The 26,422-nt window shown below is 42.6% G+C and overlaps 1 long non-coding RNA gene and 1 other non-coding gene across 2 annotated transcripts; both read right to left on the reverse strand.

The window, feature by feature from the left end:
- Positions 1 to 581: 581 nt before the first annotated feature.
- LOC116086787 lies at positions 582 to 688 on the reverse strand. Its single transcript, XR_004117127.1, has one exon. It is a non-coding gene; the product is annotated as a U6 spliceosomal RNA (small nuclear RNA).
- A 10,891-nt stretch (positions 689 to 11,579) lies between these two features.
- On the reverse strand, positions 11,580 to 24,441 carry LOC116086355. Its single transcript, XR_004116884.1, has 4 exons — positions 24,429 to 24,441; positions 24,200 to 24,278; positions 23,126 to 23,230; positions 11,580 to 11,616 (listed from the first exon to the last, which is right to left on the reverse strand). It is a non-coding gene; the product is annotated as an uncharacterized LOC116086355 (long non-coding RNA).
- Positions 24,442 to 26,422: the final 1,981 nt, after the last annotated feature.

A 26,422-nucleotide genomic window follows, 5' to 3' on the forward strand; every position in this document is an offset into this window, starting at 1 on the left:
TCATATGATTTCTCCTTTCTCATTTTCCCCTCCAAAACAAACAAACAAACAAAAACAACAAGAACAAACCCCTGTTGCCTCCACCCTCCCCATGCCTGCCACCCCACCCTTTCCCACTTATTGGCCCTGGCATTCCCCTACACTGGGGCACAGAACCTTCACAGGGCCAAGGGCCTCTCCTCCCATTGATGACCGACTTGGCCATCCTCTACTATGCACATGCTGCCAGAACAATCAATCCCACCATGTATAGTCCTTGGTTGAGGGTTGAGTCCCTAGGAGCTCTGAGGGTACTAGTTAGTTCATATTGTTGTTCGTCCAAAGGTGCTGCAAACCCTTCAGCTCCTTGGGTCCTTTCTCTAACTCCTTCATTGGGGACCCTGTGCTCAGTTCAATGGATGGTTGTGAGCCTCTACATCTGTGTTAGTCAGATACAGTCAGAGCCTCTCAGGAGATAGCTATATTTAGGCTGGCTTGTCCTTCCTTCAGTCTCTGCTCCATAGTTAATCTCTGCAACTCCTTCCGTGGGTATTTTGTTTCCCCTTTTAAGAAGGAATGAAATGTCCACATTTTGGTCTTCCAAAAATATGGAATGCTTCATGAATTTGTGTGTCATCCTTGTGCAGGGGCCATGATAATGTTCTCTGTATCGTTCCAATTTTAATATATGTGCTGCCGAAGTGAACACTCCCCAAATATTTTTAATACAGAAAATAAATCAAGTAGTCATACCAAGACTTTTTTCATTTTAAATTTTTTATATTTTAATTTTATATTATATTTTATAGTTTATATGTATATAACTCTTTAATATAGTTCTTAAGAAATAATAAATGTTGGCTTCTTTTATATATCTGGTTAAAAGATAAGCACAAATAGAAATTCTAGAATTTTCTTCCCACTCACCAAAAGTTAGTGCTTTACATCACATCAATCAAGAGATTCTTTGCAGATTTCTGTCCCAAGGGAGATTCTGATCTCTGCCAAACAGTACAGGGTTCAAGAGTTCATAGGCCACCTAGAAAAAAGTGGCAAGAGAGCATCTACACTGGATGTGCAAAAGCTAATCCAGTTGGGAGAGATTGCTCTCAACCAGGGAAGACTTAGTCTGATGACAAGAAGGCCCTGACAAGATTATGACAAATTTTTTAAAAAGGTTGAATTCTGTCCTCTGAGGAAGCCTCTCTCTCCCCCCTGCTCTTTCCAGATGCAGCAACCTCACAGGATGTTGGCACAGAGAGGCTGACTGGGGGACAATCTGTACACCTGCAGTGTGTGACTGTTGGTGGGTTTTTCTTTTGTCTTTTTTTTTCCTGTTTGTTTAATGTATATATTTTCTCCTCCTGCCTTTGGGACATAGTGACACACATTTCTGCTTCAGCAAGTGCAGTGCCATCGCAAAGGAAAAGACACTCCTTTAGTAGGGAAGGCTGAACTTCAGCAAGTTGGTGTCTAATAATGCTTTATTGATTTCTGTTTTGGTGTGTGGGGGGGTGTTATGGTGGTCTCACTATATAGTACCAGCTAGCTTGAACCTATGTAAACCATGCTGCCCTTAAACTCACATAGATTGCCCTGCCTTTGTTTACTGACTGCTAAAAGTAGACACTACCACAGCAGCAGTTTGTTACCTTTAATTGTAAGAATTACACATTCCAGAGAATGACAAGTGAACTCCCAAGACCTTTGACCTTTCCCTGACTCTAATGTACCCAGTAAGAGCTGTGTTGTCTGTCTGTTTACACTGTGGAATTTTCTTTCTTTTCTTTCCTTTCTTTCTTTCTTTCTTTCTTTCTTTCTTTCTTTCTTTTTCTTTTTTTTTTAATTTTCTTTTATTAAAGAAGTTGGCCATAGCAGTAGCCATGCCAATTACAGGGAAGATATTCAGTTCTGGGTCAGTCAGAGCCACAGTCTGAGATCTCACCTCACTATACCTCCAAAGAGGGGTGGGATAGGTTCTAGGTGTTTTTGTAATTATTCGAACAACAATATGAACTAACTAGTACCCTCAGAGCTCCCAGGGACTAAACCATCAACCAAAGAGTATACATGGTGAGACTAATGGCTCCAGCAGCATATGTAGCAGAGGATGGCCTTCTTGGTCATCAATGGGAGGAAAGCTCCTTGGTCCTGTGAAGGTTTATGCCCCAGTGTAGGGGAATGTCAGGGTCAGGAAGTGGCACAGGGTGGGTTGGTGAGCAGGCGGAAGGGGAGAAAACAGTGTTTATGTTTTGTTTTTGTTTTTGTTTTTGTTTTCAGAGGGGCAACCAGGAGAGGAGATATCATTTGAAATGTAAATAAAATATCTAATAAAAAACTTAAAAATAGATGAATGAATATACATTAGAAAACATTATCATCTTATCTATATAGGTTACCACTAAAAAACATATATTGATGATGCTCATGAATGTGTATTTTTTTTCCTCCTGCCTTTTGGACATAGGCAGGAGGGAAACTACTTCTTCTTAAAAATAAGGGTTTACCCCCCTGTTTTAGCCTTTTACTCATTGTGTAACAGAGACTGACTTTAAATTCACAATCCTCCTGCATCAGCCACTTGGGTGTTAGGATTTGTCACTACTGTATCTTAATGTAGTATATACATATGAAATTATCAAAGAAGAAAAGTAATAAAAAGTGGGGAGATGGAGAGCTGGCTTAAGAGTGCTTGCAGCACTTGAAGAGGACTGGAATTCCATTCTCAGTACCCATGATTCATGGCTTACAACTTCCTGTAAGGAGGATGTAATAGCTTCTTCTAGCCTCCACAAACCACTACACTCACAATCAAAGGATACTTTCTTTGTTTGTCTTTTGTTTTTTCGAGACAGGGGGTAGCCCTGGCTGTCCTGGAACTCACTCTGTAGACCAGGCTGGCCTCCTGCCTCTGCCTCCCAAGTGCTGGGAATAAAGGCGTGTGCCACCACTGCCTGGCTCATAGGACACTTTTTTTGCCTCTTCTTCTGCAGTGCTTCCTGAGCCCTGAGGGGAGGGATTTAATAGAGATATCCCTTTTAGAGATGAGTGTTCCATGGCATCTCACTCTCTGCAAACTGGCTGTCTCTGTGTTTGTTCCTATCAACTGCAGGAGGAAGCTTCTCTGATGATGGCTGAGCAAGGCACTGACCAGACTTGGTTTTCTTGTTCTGTGTTACCTCATTCAGGATGACTTTTTCTAGTTCTATCCGTTTACATCTGATAGAGGGCTAATATCCAAAATATATGAATAACTAAACAAAAAACAACATTAGGTATCAAGAAAACAAACAACCCAATTAAAAGCTAGGGTACAGATCAAAACATCATTATCAAAAGGGAAAACTCAAATGGCTGAGAAATGTTTAAAGAAATGTTCAGTATCTTCAAGTCATCAGGGGAATGAAAATCAAAACTACTTTCTAATTTCATCTTACATCCATCAGGATAGCTAAGATCAAAAACACAAAACACAAATGACAGCTCATAATGTCATGATATAACAGTAGGGGGAACACTCATCCACTGATGGTGGGACTGACACTCGTACAGGCAGTATGACAATCAGTGTGGTGATGTGGTGATGCATCCAGAATATGGAAATAGATCTACCTCAAGATCCCAGCTTGGGCATCTTGGGTGTATACCCAAAAGATGCTTCATTCTACCACATACACACTTGCTCAACCATGATTCTTGCTATCTCTTCATAATATCCCACAACTGGAACCACCCTAAATGCTCCTCAACAAAAGAATAAAGAAAATGCAGTACATTTTGACAATGGAATATTACTCACCCAGTAAATGCTTTTGAAAACATAAGGGAAAAAACATACAAAGCATAGATGCATAGCACATCTTAAATATTCTCTCAATATGGATTGAATCCTGCCGCCACCCAAATTAACAGTGACAGTGAGATTTTACTGCACACACAGTGTCAAATATTCCGTGTGACATTCAAAGCACTTCAAATTCTTGCCTCTACCTAGACAACTGCCATCTCCCACCAGAGACATCAAACCACATGCTCCTTGGCACATGTGAACATCTATCGTCCCTTGGTATAGTCCAGCCATCTAAGGAGCTGGGTGCTAAGGCCCTGGGCCCTGTCTCCCTCTTCTCAGTTTTTCTTAATCAGTCATTGGTGTCTAATCTTTCTGCATCTCTTTCTACTGAAGAGGCAGAGCACTCAACTGCCTTTAACAACTGGAGACATTGTTACCTCTTATTGGAAACTGCTTAATTTTTTTCTGGTTTCTGATCTCTTCTAAGCTGGAAGAACAGGCTATGGAGGATAGCAAGCTGCATCATGTTGCTTTGACATTTCATATTAAGAAGCCTGTAGATTTTTAAGTAGAGATGTTCAGGAAACAGCCCAGGCTGTTTTCAAGGCTAGTGGTGGATCTCTACAAAAACCCTATTGCTGAAGTCAACAGCTACACAAGTCATTGAACATGGAGAAGTAGAACTGGTGCCTACATAGAGCCTTCGTCCTCACAAATTAATATTCATGATATTACAAGGTCCTCTGTATTCTATCAAAGAAGAAAATTAAACACGAACCCAGCTACAAACTCTTTCATCTACAATGGTGACCTGCCTGCAAGATATGCTGGTGCAGTAGATGTGCAAGGCTCTTGGGATTAACCAACAAATATCTGATTTGATTTAAGGCCCACTCCACAAGATGAAATCTATATATTACACTGCTTGAATGGCCAAGAATCTGAGACTATAGAGGCAAGAGATCTAGGAAAAGAAAGATTACTGTTCTTTAAGAATTTAAAGGGAGCCATAAAATGACTCTTGGTGATATTCTGCTAAACTCATAGATGGTTGCCTTGCTTAGCCATCATCAGAGAAGCTTCCCCCTGCCAGAGATAAAAACAAATACAGGGACCCACAGCTAGACAATACACAGAGAGTGAGAGAACTTGGAAGACTCAGCCCTAATGGGTATGTCTCCAGCAAATCCTTCCCCTTGGATCTCAGGGAACTCTGAAGAGGAGGAGGTGGAAAGAGTGTAAGAGCTCACGTGGATTGAGGACACAAGGAATCAACCTTCTAAATATAATAGGACTGGTGCACATATGAGCTCCAAGAGACTGTGGCACCATGTACAGAGACTACACAGTCCACAACAGATAGGGTCTTGGGGCTGAAAAGAGAAGTGGACATACACTCCATCCCTAACCCAGACACTATTGTCAATTGATATGCACTTGCAAATAAGAAATTAGTTTTCTCCAAGGGAGTCTAACTAGGGAAACCAACTCCTCTTAAGAATAGGCCTCATGGCCAACAGTAGATGGCCAACAGAAAATGAACTCACCTACATCTTTGCAGATTTTGTCTCATAATGTTAACATAGGGCTTTTCTTACTTTTGTTTTTGGTTTTCCAACTTGCAGGTCTTTTGTGTGTGTGTATATATATATATATATATATATATATATATATATATATATACTTTCCAGCTATTGTTTTTATAGGATTCCTATGTGTGCAAATATGTATGTGTGCTTCTGTACATAGCTATATGTGGTTTTGTGCTTTTTCTTTGGCTATTTTTTTTTTTGGTTTGGTTGATTTGTTCTATTCCAACCAGTTTTGTTTTGTATTATATTATTATATTATATTTATTATTAATCCTTAGATACCTGTTTGCTTTCTGATGAGAGACAGATCCAGATGGAAGGGGGATGGGGAGAAACTGTGAGAAGTAGGGGGAGGAGAATCATCATCAGAATATGTTGTATGGAAAAAATCTATTTCCAATAAAAGGAAAAAGATGTTCCAGAGGTGGCTGGATACAACTGGATGGGCATAAAAATGCTAACAACCCAACATACATCAACATGCAGGTAGAAATAAAATCCGAGAGACTATGACATTCCCTACACTGAATTTAATATGAGAAGTGCATCAAAGTCAGAGTATTAAGAGCCACCAGTATTTGATAGTATGGAAAAGAAATATCCTCAAAGGAGACCAACATGCTATAATAAAAATGAAAAAAGACAATGAGAGATTTGAAAGTTTCAAAGAGGAAGGAAGTGGTAAACTGTAGAATGCTACAGAAAGCCAAGAAAGAAAAGGCTAAAGTATGCATTGACTTTGGCAGTTGGAAAGCCCTTCATACATCAATAAAAGCATTTCCATATGGTTACATGATAAATTGATACTATGCTAAAAAGAGAACATCTCTCTCCAAAGCTTAAATAACTATAGAAGAGAAGTTGCATGACCCAAAATGTATGTTGTCTTTCTGCTGTTATGAAAGCAATTTGATCCTGTTTATTCATTAAAGGAAATAGATTAGTCAACAATATATGCTAACAATACATAAATAGGATTCTATATATCACAGCCGAATGAGAGCCACCTCAGAGGTGCAAGGTCGATTTAATATGTGAAAATTATACTCATAGAATAAAGAAGATCATTTCACTATCATAGAAAAGTATTCAATAATGACAGTATTTCACTGTAAATTAAAAAAAAAATACTCAACCATCTAGGAGTAGAGAGAACATTTTGAGCCTAATAAAAAGCATCCAAGAAAATGCACAGATAATGTTTTACAAGATGACAGAATGCTGAATGAGTTCTTAAGATAAAGAACCAAAGGGTGATGCCCACTCGCCATTTCTATTCAGTGCATTAGAATTCTTACTTAGAACAATTTAGTCAGAAAATTAAAGCATGTTCATACTGAAGAAGAGGAAGTAAAAGTATTTCTTCTTGTAGATGAAATGATCTTTTAGATAGGAAAACCTTACACACACACACACACATACACACACACACACACACTAATTAAAACCTAGCAAGTTTGCAGAATAACACTCCATTATATTTCTGTGTACTGATAATAAAATCTCCAACAATTAAAAGAAAACAATTTTCTTTATAATAACAACAGGAATAATAAAATACTTAAGGACTAAATTTAACAAACTACATAATTGTTTGTACTAAGAAAACTACAAGTCATGATTTTAAAAATGCTAAAAAATTGATTATATCCTATTTTCATGGATTGAAAGAGTAAATATCAAGGAGCTAGAGAGATGGCTCAGTGGTTAAGAGTACTCAGTACTCTTATAGAGGACCAGGGTTAAGTTCCCACCCCCCTGATGGTGGCTCACTATCTAACTCTAGCTCCAGGAGGCAGGGGATGACCTCTTTTGGCCTCTGAGGGCATTGTATACAAATGCAGACAAAAATACTCATGCACATTAAATAAAATAAATCAATCTAAGAGTCACAAGAAAGACTAAATATTAAAATAGTAACCCTCCCTAAACCAGTCTAGAGGATTATTGGAGACCACTTCCCAAGGTCAGCTAGCTTCTTTACAGAAGTCAACAATTGTTTCGAAAGTCAAAATGGAAATTTCAGAGTCAGATGAGCAAAGCTACTTTAATACAAGCAAACCTGGAGAACAGATCTCAAGGTCAGTCAAAACCCAAAGTAGTTAAGATAGTATGCACCACCAGATTCCCAGGTCAACATAATAAGCCTGATAATCCAGGAAAGAAGTTAAGATAGTATACACCACCAAACATATTCCCAGGTCAATTAAGTAAGCCTAAAAAATCCAGGAAAAGTCACCTTGTCAATTGACTTTTCACAGAGGCAACACAATAGGGAAAAGTAAATTTAAAAAAAAGAATTGATGTCAGCACCTCTACATGCATAAGTGGCTTGGGAACCCTAATTTATACCATATATAAAGTTTTAAGTCAAAAGTAGATCACAGACATAAACAGGAATAAAAAAGAAATGAGCTCCTAGAAAGAAAATATAAGAAAAAAACTAAGAGTTCTTTGTGTGGGATTAAACCTTGCTTCAAGATAGGCAACACAATAATAAGTAAGTTGGGCTTTATCAAAATTTAAAAGCACATGTGCTATTAGAAGCAGAAGAAAATAAGAATGAGAAGAGTGAATAAAAAAGGATGAAATTGGAACAGACAACGTACAGAGTGGAATGACAGACTTTCAAAGTACAAGTCTGGTAGGGTACTGATATATAGAAAATACTTCTAAAAACACAATAATGAACAACCCTGACTTTAAGTAGGCAAAGCATGGGAGTAGGCATTTCTCCAAATAGAGCATGTAACAGTTGACAGTCACATGGAGAGAGGTTTGCCACCAATGGTCATCCAGAAAGTGAACAAAAATAGTAATACACATGTTGCTGAAGATGGGGAGAAATTAGAAACTGGATGCTTTCCTGGCGGGAACAAAGAAAAGAGTTAGTCTGGGGAATGGTTTGACAGGAGTTTGACAGTGAGCCATTAGATGGAGAATCAACATTTTGTTAGCTAATTTTCAATGTGACAATTACTTGTAAGAAGTGACTTAAAGGAGGAAAGATTTATTTTAGCTCATGGATTCAGAGGTGCCTGGGATGCCTTGGACCACCTTGGAATAGACTCTCACAGAGTAAAACTTCTAATCTCATGGTGGACAGGGATATCATTCAAAATGATGTCACATGTTCACTTCCTCTAACCTTCTAGAAAACCCCACCTTCTAGAGTCTCCACAACCTCCTAGTAATGCCATCAAGGTACAATCCTGTGAGTGCATTAATTCATTGATTAGATCAGTGCCCTCATCATTAAATTATCTCTAAATGAGAGGGTCCACCTTAATACACTATATATGTTCCAGAAAGTTTACTTCTAGGTATATTCCTAAGGAACAGTGTGAACATATACACTATATATATATATATGTGTGTGTGTGTGTGTGTGTGTGTATTTAAATATATGTGTGTATATATATGCTGTATATTATATATCATATATAAGATATTATATATATAGAGAATATACATATATATATGTATATATGTTTATATATGAACATAAGAACAACTAAAATGCCCATGATAAATAGGTAAATTAAATGTGTGGACTATTATTCATAAATTAAAATGATGAAGCATTAATATATGCTACAATGTGGATAGACCTTGAAAGCATAACATTAAATAAAACAAGGCACATACAAAAAACATTTTCTTTCTTTCTTTTTTTTCATTTAATTTAATTTTTTACTTATTCACTTTACATCACACTCACTGCCTTCCTCTGACCACCAAGCTCCCACAATCCTTCCCCACCCCTGTCCCCTTCTCCTCTGAGCCTGTAGGGCTCCCCTTGGGTATCCCCACACCCTCTGCAAGGCTACATGCTTCCTCTCCCACTGAGGACAGGCAAGGCAGCCAGCTAGAAGACCATAGCCCATGTACAGGCAACAGCTTTTGAAATAGCCTCCATTTCAATTGTTTGGGACCCATATGAAGGCCAAGCTGCCCATCTGCTACATATGAACAGGGAGGCTGTGATGGTTTGTATGTGCTTGGCCAAGGGAGTGGCACTATTAGGAGGTGTGGCCTTGTTGGGGTAGGTATGTCACTGCAGGTGTGGGCTTTAAGACTCTCATCCTAGCTTCCTGGATGTCACTATTCTGCTAGCAGCCTTCAGATAAAGATGTAGAACTCTCAGTTCCTCCTGCACCATACCTGCCTGGATGCCACCATGTTTCCACCTCACCTTGATGGTAATGGACTGAACCTCTGAGCTTGTAAGCCAGCCCCAATTAAATGCTCTTATAAGAGTTGCCTGGTTCATGGTGCCTTTTCACCGCAGTAAAACCCTAACTAAGACAGAAGTTGTTACCAGGAGTGGGGTATTGCTGTGATAGGCCTGACCATGCTTGTGTTTAGAAGAATGTGGATTTGGGGAGTTTGGATTTGGAAAACCATGGAATGTTTTAAGTGGGGCTTAATGAGCCATCCTAGTACGAATATGGAAGACTTTGTTGCTGTGTGTGTTGAACTGTGCAGACCTGCCCCAAGAGGTTTCAGAGGAGAAGAATTTCAATGTGTGGCTTAGGGACTGTTTTTGTGGTATTTTGGTGAAGAATGTGACTACTTTTTGCCTTTGTCTGAAGAGTCTGCCTGGGGCTAAGGTGAAGAGATTCAGATTAATTGCATTGACAAAGGAAGTCTCAGAAACGCCCATCATAGACTCTGTTCTCTGGTTAAGTCTCAAGAAGAACATTTTACATGAGCATAGAAAGCTTAGAAAGGAAAAAATATAAAATATGTGGTTCAAGTATTAAATGACCACCAGGAAGTGAAATGGAGCCAAATCCTGTGTTCTACGAGAAAGCAGATTAAGGGCTTGGGACTTTGAAGATACATCCTACCCAGCTAAATTTAGATTCAGGCTGAGTGGTATACACCTTTAACCACAGGAGATAAGGCCCAACAGATTTCTCAGCTCAAGACTAGCCTGGAACAGAAAAAGTCCTGAGTGAAGAAAAGCTTAAATCCAGGCATGGTGGTACAAATCTTTAGTCTGAGGAGATAGGCATGCAGATCTCTGAGTTCAAGGTAAATCTACAGAGCAAGATTTAGGACAGCCAAGCTTAGGCAGTGAAGGAGTGGAAAACAGAAAGCTAGTGATAATATAATAGAATAAGGGAGTCCAGTTCCAACTCCTGCAAGCAGCAAATCTCAGCAGCTTTGGCCCATGCGTCTCTGGCTTTAGATCAAAAATAGAAGGGACTACTGGGACAATTGATGCTATTTAGCAGAGCTAAGAAATTAGTAGTGATTAAGAAGAGAACAGTGTCACTAAAGTAGAGTCATCTGGGAAGTGTTTTCTGAGAAGACAAGCTGTGTTCCAGAGATAGCTAAGGTTGTACCTCATGCTTCTGATGTACATGGTAATGTATAAGAATCATAAAGGTGCTACTGGTCTTGAAGGCATGAAGGGGTGATGAAAAGCAGCTGAGGCTTGGCACTGTGAGAGGCCTTGGAAGGCCACTGGTAAAGGTACAGCCTCAGTTACAGTTGATGTCAGCCTAGGACTGAAGGGGTCATGCAAAGGATTTGAGACTTGGCACTATGAAAGGAGCCTGTTGAGAAGCTACTAATGAAGCCTAGTTGCAGCAGAAGACCCCAATATATTGGAGATGCCAGTACCATGGGATGATCAGCAAGAACAGCAGCAGCAGTGGAGTGGATAAATTGGAGCTTAGAGTGCTACAGAGGGCAGAGCTGGAGAAGTGACACCAGCCCTTTGGAGGAGTCCAGAATATCATATGTGGATTCCAGACATTGAAACAAGAAACTGTAACATTGAAGCTGTCTTGGAGACCCCAAGATGTTTGAGATGCCATAGCCATGGGCTATCTGCTGAGGAAAGCTGCTAACAGAGTAGAAGCAGCCCAGGAGAAAGAAGTTTGTAGCAGTCAACAGTGATGAACTTCTGAGCCTATAAGCCAGCCCCAATTAAATGTTGTCCTTATAAGAATTGCCTTAGTCATGGCATCTGTTCACAGCAGTAATACCCTATGACGGAGGCCCATGTCCAGCCTGTCTATGTTCTTTGGTTGGTGGTTTAGTCTCTGAGAGCCCCAAGAGTCCAGGTTAGTTGACTCTGTTGGTCTTCCTGTGGAGTTCCTTTTCCCTTCAGAGCCCACAATTCTTCCTCCTAGTCTTCCATAGGAGACTCCAAGCTCCATCCACTGTTTGGCTGTGGGTGTCTGTATCTGTCTGAGTCAGCTGCTGGGTGGAGCCTCTCAAAGGACAACATGCTCCTGTCTGGAATCATAACAGAATATCATTAATAGTATTAGCACTTGCCCATGGAATGAGTCTCAAGTTGGACTGGTTTTTGGTTGGCCATTACCTCTGTCTCTGCTCCATCCCTAATGCCTGTGTTTCTCGTAGACAGGGTAAATTTTGGGCTGAAAGTTTTATGAGTGGGTTAGTGTATCTATTGCTCCACCTGGGTGGGGCTCCTGCCTGGCTCTTGGGCTCCTGGAGGTGGCCTCTTCAGGTTCTGTATCACCAACGTAGTGAGTCACTGCTAAGGTTCACCCCCATTGATACCGGACACCTCCCTTATCTCATGTCTCTGTCTCATTCTAGAGATGCCCCTTACCCATCTCCTCACCCCTGTCAGTTGCAGATTTCCATTCATTTTCATGTCCATCTAGCTATCTCTCCTGTCCTTCCCCACACCTAATCCTGAACTCGCAATTCCCTTCTCCCTCCTCCCTTCTTCTTCCTCCCTCCCAGTTTCCTCCCTCTGCCTCTTATAACTATTTTATTCCCCCTTCTAAGTAAGATTCAAACTTCCTCCCTTGGGCCCAGAAGATCATTTTCTATATGAATCCTTTAGAAGAAATGTTCAGAGTGGGAGAAATCTAGACATCAATTCAGTAAGTGGTTTCCCAGGTCTAAGAACCAAACCAGAGATAAGAAAACAGAAAAAGGAGAAGTACTTTCTAATGTGTTTGTGTAGGGTTCTTTTTGTGATGATGACAATATTGTAGAATTAAATACAGGTGATCAATATAAAATTTTATAAAATATTGTATTACACCAAGCATGGTAAGTTTTATGAATGTAATTATTAACTATGTAGAGATCCTATGAGAAGAAAGGCAAACACTAAGATGAATATTAAGGCATAAAAGCTGCCTTATTTTTCAGTTATTATCCGTTATTTGTCCTATGGTCAATAAGACTATCAAGAAGCAAGCACTAAAATACAGAGAATATAAGAAGGGCCAAGGATAAGGACCCTGATCTATGCGGATCAATTTGCAAAATATCCTGGGCTCAATCTCTAGCATCGCAAAAAATAACAAACGCAACAAAGGAAACAAATAAAGCGATGAGTAAGGTCTAACAGCCATTCTAACATCAGATGTCACTTCCAATGCTCTTAGGAATGATGAGCAGAGAAGAAAGGATTTGTGCCTGTGAGAAAAAAGAAGGACAAATGGCATTAAGGGAATTTACTAAATAGCCTCAAGTTTCTAGAAATTTTAGGTAGTGTTTACTGCTGGAAGCAAGGTGTTCGGAGTTACGTAGGGATCATCTGAAGAAGGCCAGTCCCCTTGGGCATGGAAAAGAAATGGCCTACAAATAGATGGAAGGAAGGAAGCTGGCATTTGTTAGGACTCTTTATGTGGAACCTGCCCCTCAGACAGGTTGCATTGTCTCTCTGGCACCTAGGTAATCTCCACAAGAGCCTGGAACTTCAGTACTATCTGTAGATTATGCAAGCAAACATGATGATGGGCGTCTTGGGGTTGGGTATGGCTGTTTTCAACCCCATTGCCCACAATGCGTCTAGGCTGAATACCATGTGTTTGTGATTATGAGCTTACTCTTACATTTGCCACAAGACAGTTCTGGAAAACCTAACTACTAGATCAGAGTGATTCACAGAGGCAGTTCAAGGAGCCTTAGTGGTCTAGCAACAGGAACATCACGTTACCTTCCAGGAAGTCCCACAAAGGACTCCATGAGAGAGTTCACCATGGAGGTCACCATGAGAGAGTTCCTCTTCCCAGCTTGGGCTGGGAGGCTGAAACATAGTAAATTTCACTCAGGGGCTGCTGAATAAGGAGCTTCAGCCAGCTTCAGCAGGCTGTGGAACTCAGGACATCCTCCCTCTGCTACATAAGACCATGGTGCAGTGTGAAGAAAACCAAAGTACTTAGCACATGCTTGAGGACATGCAAACATGTCTGAGCATATCACCTGCAACATAGTCTAGAGAGCTGAATAAGAACCACCTAAATCTAACAAACTCTGACCATTGAAATTTATAATCACCTTTTGGGGGAAAGTCTTTCTGTAGGTAATTAAAATTCAGCCTCTTGATGTCAGAAGAATAGCCTAGATTAAGTCAGAAAACCCTACATGCCGTTACTAGTACCCTAGAAAGGCATGCAGAGGAAGTCAACAGAGCATTCAGGATGTAGAGACTAACCTAAGATATAGCCAGTATACAGTCCCTGGTACCACTGAAAGTCAGAAGAGGGGAGAGATGGGGTTTCCCCCAAGGGCCCACAGGGGCACCTTGATGGAGGAAGGACCTCCAGCCTCCAGCATGTCTGTTGTTTTAAGCCACCCAGTTGTAGCTGTTCATTATGACATACCTAGGAAACTGCTGTTTGATGGCATTCTCCATGGGGTCTAAACTTTTCAGCCTTTGATTGTGAATGTGTTAAAAGTAAAGACAGGAAGGGAGCGCAGGGGTCAGAGTCAATGGACACTCCCTGTCCTAATCCCCCTTCCTCCTTTCAGAAGCATTGTCAGTTTCCTTTCTAAGGATTGCCATGTGACTCCCTCACCCCCACCCCAACTCACTCACTGCTGAAAGAAACAGTTATTAGTTGTTGAGGTTCTCTGGTGAAAACTTGCATCCAAGTGTAAGAAAAAGCATCCGGTTTGGACCTAAACAATAGTCTACATCTACCAATTCCAGGGCAGTTTTGGGCAACAATTTCTGCTCCTCTCCATAAAACATTTCGTGGGAATCAAATAAAGTATTGACTGTATCTTTACCTGGGCTTCCTAAAGGGAAGAAGTTAAGAAAAAGCATAGATACTAACAGAAAGGACCAGCATCCTTTGGGGTACCACAAGATATTCGTCTTGGTGTATCAAGACCAATTTCTGAACACACAGGAGATTTGCTTGTCCCAGAGGGACAAAGGGCAGGGAATAAGAGTCAGAGACAGGAGATCGAGGTTGAGAGAGAACGAGAAATGAAGGTGGGAGGGAGAGAAGGAATATTTGTCCCAAAAGAGGGAGGGACACAGGACTGTCTCTGCACAGAAAGGACACAGACCTGGCTCATAGCCAAATGGTGGTTTATAAAGGTAAAAAGGAGAAACCCTGTGGTAGAATGAGTTGGTTCATTTTAATTGGGCATGTTAATTAGGCGAGCCAATGGGGACTTTTGATAGCTGGACTTCAGTACTTCAATAGCTGGACCTTGGTGATCAATCTTAGGAGGAGGAAGTGGCCAAATAAGACAATAGGCCCTGGTGGCTAATTTTAAGAATGGAATCTAACAGTTTCTAGCAAGGAAGGGGGAATAGGAGAAGGATGAGGCCTGTCAGAGCCATGTTTTTTGTTTGTTTGTTTGTTTTGTTGTTTTGGTTTTTATGTTCTGGCCTGCTAGAGACCCTTCACTAATGCTTCTCATGGCGGGGAGTGGAGAGAGGTGGAGAGGTAATCCGAGGGTAGCAGAGTAAGTAAAGGGAGAGGCAATAAATGAAGAGAAAGAAACACAAGAAGGCAAATAGCATGCTGCACACCCCCACAGAGAGTGTGGCCTGTGATGGGGGCTGTAGGAGGCTATGCTACAGAGAACCCCACACTAGTGGGGTTACAAGAGCCAGAGAGAAAGTAATATACATCACCTCCCTCCTAGGTCCTGCCACTCAGCTTTCAGATTGTATGCCAGGAACTCACTGCCCTCGATTTCTACGTGGTGTCTCCTGGCTGGTTCTGGCAGCCAGTGATGAAGAAGCAAGCTACAGAATGAGAGTAAGCTCACATGAACTTACTGTGGGTCAGACCTAGGTACTGGAATTGCTGTATGGTAGTTCCCAGGCAGGAGACCTTTGGGAGGCCATACTACAGCCCAACTCCTTCATGGGAAGGATCAGAGGACATGTGAGAAATCTGGCTAGAGTGAAAGACATCTTGAAGACCAGAAGCCATCCGGACTCTGCCCTCAGCCATCTGAAGACCAGTGGGCTGGTAGGCCAAGTGGATGGAGCCACACGTACACAACATGGTTCCGAAAAACACTGGTTGCTCTACAGACAGGGGATGATTGTAACTTTTGGAGGGGATGTTTTGATTTGTTTGTTTTTGTCTTGAGTAGAGGTTGTCTGAGGTTTGTTTGTTCCTGTCAGGGTCTTGCTCTATTTATCTGCCAGCCTTGCTCTCCCAGGATAAGCCCCTGAAATTCAGACTGCAAGTCTGTGTCACCATACCTTGCTGCCTTGAGAAGTTTTGGGTCCTTCTCCATGCACCAAGCATCATTTATTTGGATGCAGTTTGTCTCAACTTTAAGTGTGATCTGCTAACGTAGTAAGGGCCTTGGTAAATAATTAGTTCTCAAGCAACATGGGAACAATGAGGACACAGCTAATCTGAATTTGACACACGTAGTCCTGGGGTTCCTGAATAAGTCTGCAGATGCAGATTTAATATTAGAAGCTTAGAATATGTGAGGGAGGAAGGATCAGCCAATGGGAGAGATTGAGAAACAGTGTTGTTGGTCCCCAGTAGGTCCTACTCTTTGGAATGAGTTGGGAAGGAAGGCTTTGTATCCTCCTATTCTCTAGTCATTGAATATGAGCTGCCCCCAGGATAAGGGTGTCTTCAAGAACAATTCCTGAGGAAAGGCTAGCTATAATTACAACAGTAGATGAGTGGCAAACATGAGTTCCTTATCCCAGAAGGGGATCAGGGAGGTGCATTACAGCACCATGACAAAAGTTTTTGGAGAGCTGAAATTGAGGAATGGTAGCCCCGCCCCCCACCATCTGAGGTTTACTTTGTTGGCTGCTTCCTATTTTGCAACCAACACAATGTCTATCATCGTTATAAGTGAATGAATTCATTCATAAATGAATGAATGGGAATATTTCCAATCCACTCCTTCTTCATTTTAAGTTGTGAAAATAGACACATTCAGGATTTTCAAGTCCCCTTATTTTAAATCCACTTCTCCCCTCTAGTGTGACTGCAGAGGTTGACGGTCTCATGGAGGTGAGCTCCCTAGGCTTCTGAAGCTGGCTCCATGCTTGGAGGAGGTGGCCTTTGGTTCTCTGCACCTCCTCTTACACCTCCTTACTTTAAGTGGGAGCAGGACCTGTCTATTAGTAGCAGATCTAGTCCCCTACCCTCTTGCCCGATTCTGTCCCTGTGGCTGGGTGGGTAAGTCAGGAGGCTTATGAGCTTCCAGGCCCAAATGCCAGCCCCCAAAGATGCCATGTCCAAGTTGCTTCTCTGTCTACAATAGAAGTAATGCATATGAAGCCTTAATATAGCTGATAAACTTTTAATTTTTTAAGCTTTAAGTCATTTATCAAATGTTATTGAAAGATGCCAAGCCATAGCTGAGTGCTGGGAATGGTGAAACAAACAATATAGGTGAGATTTCTGCTTTTTTTTAAACCTTTTGGGTTGCTGGAGTGGATTTGTTTGTTTTTTAAAACACACACACTCACACACAAGACTCACTATATGGCTCAGGTTGCCGGGGGGAGGGGGGGTGAGCCATCACATTCAGCTTGAAATTTACATTTTATTAGGGATAGAAAAATTCTAAATGAATCCTAGAAAAAACACATGTTAGGTCTTGTGAAGTCCTTAGAACTGCTGAGATGGGGGTACCTGGAAGGGGTGGGACGAAGAGAGGTAGGAACAACTAATCTAAAGCCGAAGAGAACGGCTCCTTGGGGTAGAACTATCTGAGCTCAGATTTCAGTGGCCAGGAAACTGGCCATGCGAAGCTGTACAGGAGACATTCCTAGCAGAGGTGTGACCAAGACCCCGAGGTAGAAATAAGGTTAGGAGACTTCAAGAACAAAAGGTAAAATAACGAATTTGAAGGAGGAAAATGACAAAATACAAACTCAGAGCAAAGACCAGGCAGGGCTCTGTGCTTAGTCACAGTCTTGCCTGAAACGTGCACTTCCCTCGTGTGATGGTAGTGTTTCGGATGGTAAATGGGCAAATATTTTTATTGGAATAATTATAGATGTATTTTAGAGTATATTAGAAAAAAGATAATTATCACATCAAAACTGTGATTTCCAAGATATTATTCTACTGGTGAAACTAAATTATAATGCAAATTGAGTTAAAGAGAATATTAAGTCAATTACAGTACAGGTGCTATGCACCCTCGGCAAAGATCTCCAAAGTGGTGTTTATAGAACGGAGGCTTAGAGAAACACTGCTTACCAATTAGAAATAAGATGAGAGAGGGCACATCTGTGCTCCCCGCACACATCCAATGGAAACTGGCAACTCGGTTCCTCACCAGCTGCTCAAAACCGGATCGGTAGTCATGGCCTGTGTTCCTCTAAATGACCCTCACTCCCCAATGTAAGCTGCCTCAGGGAGCAGCAGAGTGGCCAGAGGCTATATTTTCCATGTTCGTATGAAATCAGACCACACATGGCTGACAGGGTGAGAGTGGAGGGGTGACCCTCCTAGGTAGGACTCCTCGAGCCTTCCTCCTGATCATCTTTCAGCCAGATTGAGAGGGCTCCATTGGAACTTACTTCTTTGCTATGTAAGGTTCTACTCAGTGGGCAGTTTTCTTCCCTGGGAACTTTATAGCTGCAAGTTCCTGCTGTCCAGTGTTCTTTAGGCATCTGTGGTATGTTTGCTAGATAAGTTAATATGTTGACATCCAGAGCTCTTTCCCTTCGTGGGATACCGTATCCTGAGAACATGGCAAGCATGCCTCATATGAGATGACAGGGCTTAACCCAGAGTGAGAAAGGTAATCAGATGGGAGTGAATACGCGATCTCATCTTTTCCATGTACTTGATCACCTTTTGAGAGGGATTTTATGTGTTCTTAGATGACCAGGCATAAGAAGCCACATAAGGGTGTCTTCATTTTTGCCTGGAAGATCACTCTGAAACAATACAAGTAAGACACGTGTACATGCCAACACGAGCTATTTCAATGAAGAGTGCAAGTCTAGAGGGGAATGGGGGTTCTTCCTTCACTGGCTGCCTGAGGACTCCCTTGCCTCTGAAGACTTCCGACTCTTCCCACCAAATTCTGAATCAAATCTGCTCCCTCTTACAAGAGAAGACTGGACAGGAAGTGGGTAGGAAAGGGTTTTTTGCTAAGAAAGCCCATCTCAGCAGTTTTTCTGTCCTTCAGGTCTGTTCCCTGTGGACTTGACCCAGTAGACTGTGATGCCCCATTGGCACAGGCCAAGTGAGCTCAGTCATGTGGTGTGCACTGGCTTCACAGATCACAGGTCTGTACACATTTCCTCCTGAAAGAGCATGGCCAGACTCTGACTTAGCCCTGTAGACACCGAAGCCAGATGTGCGCTTTGCCCTCCTGTGAAGAGAATCCAGAAAGAGCATGGCCAGAGGAAAAATAGCGGTTCAGCCAGCAGAACATAGCTTTGAAAGGCCTTTGCCCTTGACAGCCTGACTGCTCTGGGACAACAACTAGAACAGAGACAATCAGGAGAGTCCAGAAGTAGATGACAGGACACTGGATCATCTAAGCAAGGACTGATGCCTTTAAGAGGTGGTAGAACAATTCCCAAGGGATTTTTAAACATTAGTGGCCGATATACACACACAAATAAATAAATAAAAGTAAAATAAATTTTAAAGAAAAATACTAATTATGCAGACTGAAATTTAGTTTTCCTTTTTTTGTCAAGTAGCTTTAGCACTTGAAACCATCAACAGCAACAAAAGACCTCCTCCTCCTGCTAGAGGAGGTGTATATAATTGTCATTTTTGAGGGACCACTGGTACAAGGAACTCCAAATATTTCCCTGAGAACCCAGCTTAAGTGCCACCTTCCTAGGCCCTCTACCCTGCCCCTCACTATTCACCTGCACCACCACCACCACCCACCTGTGAGCTCAACTATGTCTTTAAACTGCTCTGCCCATTTACTTTATACTTCTAATTGCTGCCTGCTTGAGGTTGTCTTTCTTGATGGAAAATAAATTCCTTGAACATATCTACATTTTTGTAAAACCTAGCGAAGTGCAGAGGCTATAACACTTGTGGGAAATGGGTCACGGTGAAAGGATGAGCCCACGGTGAACTGTTCCCGTTTAAACTCTGCCGTATATGTGATGAGTTCCCAAGTCACCTCCCAATGAAAAGTTCCATAAAGGTTAAAACCACTGCTTCGGATCAAGTCTCACTGATCTGTCTGGGCTGATCTCCCTGCTGGGTCACCACAGGAAGGCATTTGGGAGGTATTCAATGACTCAGTGTATAGCAGGATTACCAGACGGCTTACACACAGTTGAAGCACAGTGGGAGGGAGCCCTGGCCTTGCCAACAAGCTCAAGAGCTGGGACCTGCAGACAGGACATTGAAAGTCCCAGGCACCATGTGCTGGAGAGAGAAGGTTCCCCAGAATACTATAAAATACTTCCTCTTCCTGTGATCTTCCTGCTTCCGGTCTCAGAATCTTCTGAAGATTTTCTGGAATGAGCTTTGGGTACAGTCTGGATAATGTCCTCTCACAGAAGGGGTGGCTGGAATCCAGAAAGAGGCATAAATCTCCCAGAGCCCATACAGCTGTAAGTGAGCTCAGGAACTGTATGTGTCAGAACTCAGTGACATATCATCAAGGCTTCCACTTGTGCAAGGATGTCTGAGGCTCACTATGGAAAGAGGAAAAGCCAGCTCGGATTTCTCACTTTCAGTTCCTGGGTTTCTTCGTTGGCTTTAGGTTATGGTGAAATCCTCATAACAGTTAATCTTTTTATGGTACACAGTTTAATGTCATTCAGTACATCACTATGTTGCTGTCTTAGGGTTTCCATTGCTGTGAGGAGACACCATGACCACAGCAATTCTTGTAAAGGAAAACATCATTGGAGCTGGCTTACAGATTCAGAGATTCAGTCCATTATCACCATGGTGAGAGCACGGCAGTGTGCAGACTGATGTGGTATTAGGAAAGAAAGTGACAGTTCTACATCTTGATCTGCAGGCAGCAGGAGAGCGACACTAGGCTTAGCTTAACTTCCTCCAACAAGGCCATACTGACTCCAAGCCACACCTCCTAATAATGTCACTCCCTATGAGCCAAGCATTCCATCACATTAGTCTATGGGGTCTATTCCTATTCAAACCACCACAGTTACAGATCCAGCAGTTCCTAGACAGTTATTACTATTTTCAACCTTGTCTATAGCATGGCTGATCTTTTTCTCTTCTAAGACTGTCAAGACCCACCTAATTTCCCTTGCCATGGATTTACTCATATCAGTGTTTCATGTGAGTAGAATCATAGACTGTGGCTTTGAGTCTTGAGTTCTGGGTGTAATCCTTTCAGTGCCTCTGGTGTTACAGTATGTTCCTTGTGCTGGATGGGTAAAATCCTACTTTGTGTATATACATTTTTTCTATCATATCTGATTTTGATTAAGGGTCAGGTTTGGGGGGGGGTAAGAAGAAATCCTTCATTCTTCATTCTTTGATACAGGTACAGAGAGTGCTTTAGCACATCTACTGCATGGGCATTTATTGAATGCATGCCACGCACAATGCTTGATGAGGTTCCCAGAGCGACTGGCAGTGTGATGTGCACCTCAGGTTGGGCCTCTGATGCCACACCATCCGTAACCAGCAATGTGGCTCAAAACAGCTTCTCCCCTTCTCCAAGTTTCAGTTATTTTGCTTCTAAACCAAGGTAAGGATTATGACCTTAACCCATGGGAGTGCAATAACAAACTTACACCAGCTTTGTGGCTTAAGGACAGCATCGGTCTCTTTCTTAGATGTCTGGAGACTGGAAATTCAAGGTCAGAAAGCCAGAATAGTGAGGCTCTGGTGAGGGTTACTCGGAGTGGGTTTTCCCCAGGGACATTGCCAGCTTTTACTGCATCTGTGAGTGGAGAAACGAGCGAAAGCTCCGTTGGGCCCCTTTTACAAGGACACTAATCCCATCTGTAAGTGCCTCTCCATCATGAACAAATCATGGGGCCTCCCAAAGTCACCACCTCCTAATACCCTCATACTAGAGACTGGGTTTCAACAGATAGGTTTTAATGCTACAAAAGTATTTTGGTTTAGAGGCTCTTAAGTGCCAGTCACAAGGGAAATAACCTATGCAAACAAGATAGACTTCCGGAGTACGCACATCCCCGCCTACCCTGTGTACATTCTGCTGTCACCAGCAGAGAACTTGTGCTGGAACAGCTTCCCTGAGGACCTAGCAAATGTCTGCTCTTCTGCTCAGTTGCCAGGTGACATGCTAGTCTCTGGCTCAGAGTGCGACGAAGCCAAGAAGATCAGGATAAGGATTTAAAGCTCTGCCTGACACCATTGTCATTATACCAGAGGAAATGCTCCTGCCCATGAAGCAGCCCAAACTTTGACCAAGTTCATTTCCTCCTTGAATCCAAGGATTCTTAAGGAAAAAAAATCAATAAAAGCACAAAACTAAATATCCTAAGATGATTCTTTATGAATTCTCCATAATGCTAAGCAGCTGGGCACATAAAAATCCCAGCCATAGGTGAGACAGAAAGGGGCTCGCTCTGAATCAGCACAATGGCATTTCTAGAGCCATAAAAGGAAGATTGGAGCAATATGGTAAGAGTAGATGATATTAAGTGGAAACACAAAATGCTAAATAGCATTTGCATGATGATTGCAACCATATAAAATATATATCGTGTGTGCACAAGATGGTAGAAAATAAAAATACCACTAAAGACAAAAGACACATGGGTAACTATTTTTTTTTTAAATTTTTTATCCTTTACATACTTTGCTTAGCATTTCAGAAGGTTCTTCTCCAGCAGGGCATCTGTATCTGTTTTCGCCACCTAGTAGGATTTCATACACCTGCCCCTACTGAGATATTTATAGTTTGGTTTATACTGACTTATTGCTATCTCTGTGTGTGAAGCCCACAGGACTCTGGGCAAGAAGTGGTTAAACTTTGGAGTTCCACGTTGCTGACCTTGGGGGATTGTCCAATGACACAGTACTGAAGGTCGTGATGTTCACAAATGGTAGGTACCTCTTTCTGTTTGGAAGAGATTCCTTCCTCACGGGTCTGAGATGCCCTTCCCAGAAACCAGCATCCACAGAGAGCAGCCTCCAGAAATGATGAACTCTGATCCTCTCTGAGATAGCATAGCTCCCGGTTCTACTGATGAGCGACAGAATGCCCCAGCATCATCAGGGGACAGGAAAGGGCTCCAGCGCCATCAGTGAGCAAGAAAGGCTCCAGAGTGATGGGAAAGCAGGGTAGGGCCAGCATCAGTAGTGGAAGCATGGTCAAAATATCCCAGATCTGTAAAGTTTGGACTGGGACAAATAATACCCACTTCATTCCTGCCACAGAAAGCTAAAGAAATATAACCTGAAAAAGAGAATACTATGACTTCATCATGACACTCAACTGTATGCCCCACCGAGATCTTGCAGAATTGGCACAAAAACTGAGCACATAGTCCACATTTGGCTCAGCCTGAGATTCCTCTAAGAGACTTCATGAAGCAGCATTTAAGTGTCATCACACACAGTGAGCTAAGTACCTTCAGGTAATCTTCAAGTAGGGTCAGGCTAGAGGTCAGGGGTATCTCTGGGTTTGCCTGGACTTGATGAAGACTTCTGGCATTTAGAAGCAGGGTTTTTGCACTCTGAGGAGAGAAAAAACAGTGAGAACAAATGCCCCCAGAGAAGCCTATATGAATAGTTCTGCTTCTTTCTGTGAGAGATGGATAAGGAAAGCCACTGATGATCAGCTGGGGGATGGGGGGGAACATCTGAGACAACCATGCACCAGAAAATGGAAATGCAAACTGCTTTTGGAAGGAAACGAAAGGGCAAAGAGGAAAAAGAAAATGCACTGAATTGGCCTACTTTTTGAGGTTTTAAACTGTCCATTACTAAGTTGAATAAGTGCATGAATAATGAATTAACAGTTAGATGAAATCAACCCAAATGAAAATGTTCAGGGGAGATCTGTCAAAGACTTTCCCTTGGGTAAGAGACCAAGATGGGGGTACAAAAATTAAGAAAAGGAACTCCCCCGCCCTCAGAAATTGCTTTACCTATGAGATCTCAATCATCATGTTAATGATGACCAGTTGAGATTCTCTCTTTATAATTATGGCAGCACTACACCATAAAACAATCACATAATGCCTTTAAAGAGAATTAGATTCATTGTCACCTACAAATCCATAGTGAACATAACCATAGCCTCTAGTGCAGAGGCGGTGTCTGCAACACCAGGGAAGAAATTTGATGGCAATCAGTGTTTGCTACCAAGGTTCAAACACCATCCTTCTGTCCATATGTGGAGACCAAACTCAAGACCATAATCCCACTGTTGAGCTGGAAGTGCTGGGCAGTGAGACAGATCCAGAACACTTCATTGCTTTCTTCTAGAGCAAGTTATCCCTGTGCCCCTTCCAACAGGGCTGAACCATTCTACAGAGGCCCCATGTCTTCTGGGTGTAGTGGTATCATCATGGAGAGGCAAGAAGTACCATAGGGAGGGAGGGGAAGAGTATGGTGCAAGAGAAGTGGGAGTGTAGGCTACAGCTTTGCTACCAGAGAACATGAGGAGGCAAGTGTGGGCATGTGGACAGTGAACATCTTACCAAAGATAGGCTCTCTGAGAGGAGGCTGCACCATAGTATCTTTCCCTTTCAACTTTGGGTTGGGGGGGCGGGTCCATGCCTGTGAATACACAGAACAGAAGCCTGGGTTTCTAGTACCCCCTTGGAACTGTGTGACATGTGTAGGAAGACCCTCAAATTAAAAAGAGAACCAAATCAAAATTGTTCCCATCCTCTCCTGAGGGAAGTGTGACCAGCTCTTCAGGCATACCTCAAAGACCCTGCATTGCTTGAAGTCCTGTGCTCTTGGTGGAATGCTGGAGAGGATGATCTCCCAGCTCAGAGCCTGCCCTGCCTGACTGTTGTGACACAGAGAAGTCCACACCCCATGCCCCAGTTCCTCCTCTGTCCTTGATGCTATCTTCAGTTTCTACATGACACCTAGAGTGAACTACAGTCACACCTTCTGAGTGCTCAAGAGCTTCCTGTGGCTCCTGGCTATCTCCTGAGTCTCTTTGCTGCCATTCAGGCCCCCTAAAACATCCTGCTTGCTTGTTTTCCAACTATAAGTCCTTCCTCCCCTCTTGTATCTAACCATCCCTATTTCCCCATAGGCACCATTAGAGCCTCAAAATTCCCTTCAACTGAGTCTTGCCCAAGTTAGTTTCTTCCTCTAGAAACTAAATTCATTCTTTCCACTCTCTCAAAATGACACTTTAAAAATCTCAGCTTTTGTTTCACCCTAAACATAATCTTGTCTACAGCACCTATACTCACAAATTCTTCTGAACATCTAATGTGCCAGCAAGTTTTTATGTCAACAGGACACAAGCCAGAGTCATTTGGGAAGATAGAGGGAACCTCAACTGAGAAAATGCTTCTATCAGATTAGCCTGTGGGCACACCTATGGTACATTTTCTTGGTTGATGATGGATGTGGGAAGGGCTCAGCTTGCTGTGGTGGTAACCCTCCAGGCTGGTGGTCCCAAGTCTATAAGAATGTACATTGCACAAACTATGAGAAGCAAGCCAGTAAGTAGTATTCCTCCAAGGCCTCTGCCTCAGCTACTGCCTCTAGGTTCCTGCCCTGGCTTCCCTCAGTGATAACCTATGACCTGGAAGTGTGAGATAAAGTAAATCCTTACTCCACAAATTGACTTTGGTCAATGGCGTTTTATAACAGCAACAGAAACCCTGATTAAGTGTAGTCAAGAGGACTTTCCATACCCTGTGTTTTCACTAGGGCCTGTAGTCTCGGCAATGTGTCTCCTGAACGCTTCTTATAGCTTTGCTCTGGTCTCTAAACTCTATGCCAACAATTTTCTCCTGACCCTGGGATTTATTCCTCTTTGTATCCTGGAGGTGCCCCACAACGACTGGCACTCTGGGTGAGGGGAAAGGGGAGCGATTTGTAGATCCTGGACAGATTTCTTGAAGGACACAAGGGCACGGTCGCAGGCGCACATGTTGGCTGTGGTGCACCAAGGAGGCTTTGGAAAGGGAATGGGGCATTCGGAAGAGAGCAGGATTTCATGGGCCTCTCTGCCTGTCTGAACAATCAAAGCAAAGGGCCACATTAACCATCTTTTCAACGCCCCTGGCAAGTTCAATATCTAGTTAAGTGAGGTCTTCTTGGGTTTCCCTTGCCTGGCTACAGAAAAGGCCTCTTTCCAGGGGCTGAGTAATGCTTACTGTCATTTTCCCAATGGGAGTCAGCTCTGTGTCTGGATCGGCTGTGTTTTTCCTCTGTACACTTGTGACTCTTGCAGGTCCTCCGGCCTGCCTGGCCCAGGTGAGGCAGCTGAGGAGAATCACCCTTCTCCTGTAGGTTCCAAAGCGTCCTGCTTTCCTGTGGAAGATGGAAAAGGTAAATTCACAGAGCAATAAGGCTGCATCCTGCTGAGCCTCAGCCTCCTGCCCTTCTGCACCAGACTATCCAGGCGCTAATTCTTGTGTTCACAGAGAGACAAGGTGCTGGAGAGGCCAGCAGGTCAACGAGGGATCCCTTTACTTGTGCATCCATCGGGGAAAAGACAAGAGTTCGATTTCAATCTGTTCTCTGGGTAATTCAGCGTCAAAAAGCAAGGAGGCCAGGGACCTTGCCAAGTCTTTGTTTTGTTTTGTTTTGTTTTGTTTTTCCCTTTTCCTCCAATCAGCACTGGGCACTAAGGAGTGGGTGGGTATGGGGAGTGGGGGATGCAGTTCCCCAGGCTGAGAGGGAATGCTGAGCCTGCAGAAGTGGCCCATTGAGAGCTTCGGCGGGTG

This window comes from Mastomys coucha, unplaced genomic scaffold (genome assembly GCF_008632895.1).
Source record: "Mastomys coucha isolate ucsf_1 unplaced genomic scaffold, UCSF_Mcou_1 pScaffold12, whole genome shotgun sequence".
NCBI lineage: Eukaryota > Metazoa > Chordata > Mammalia > Rodentia > Muridae > Mastomys > Mastomys coucha.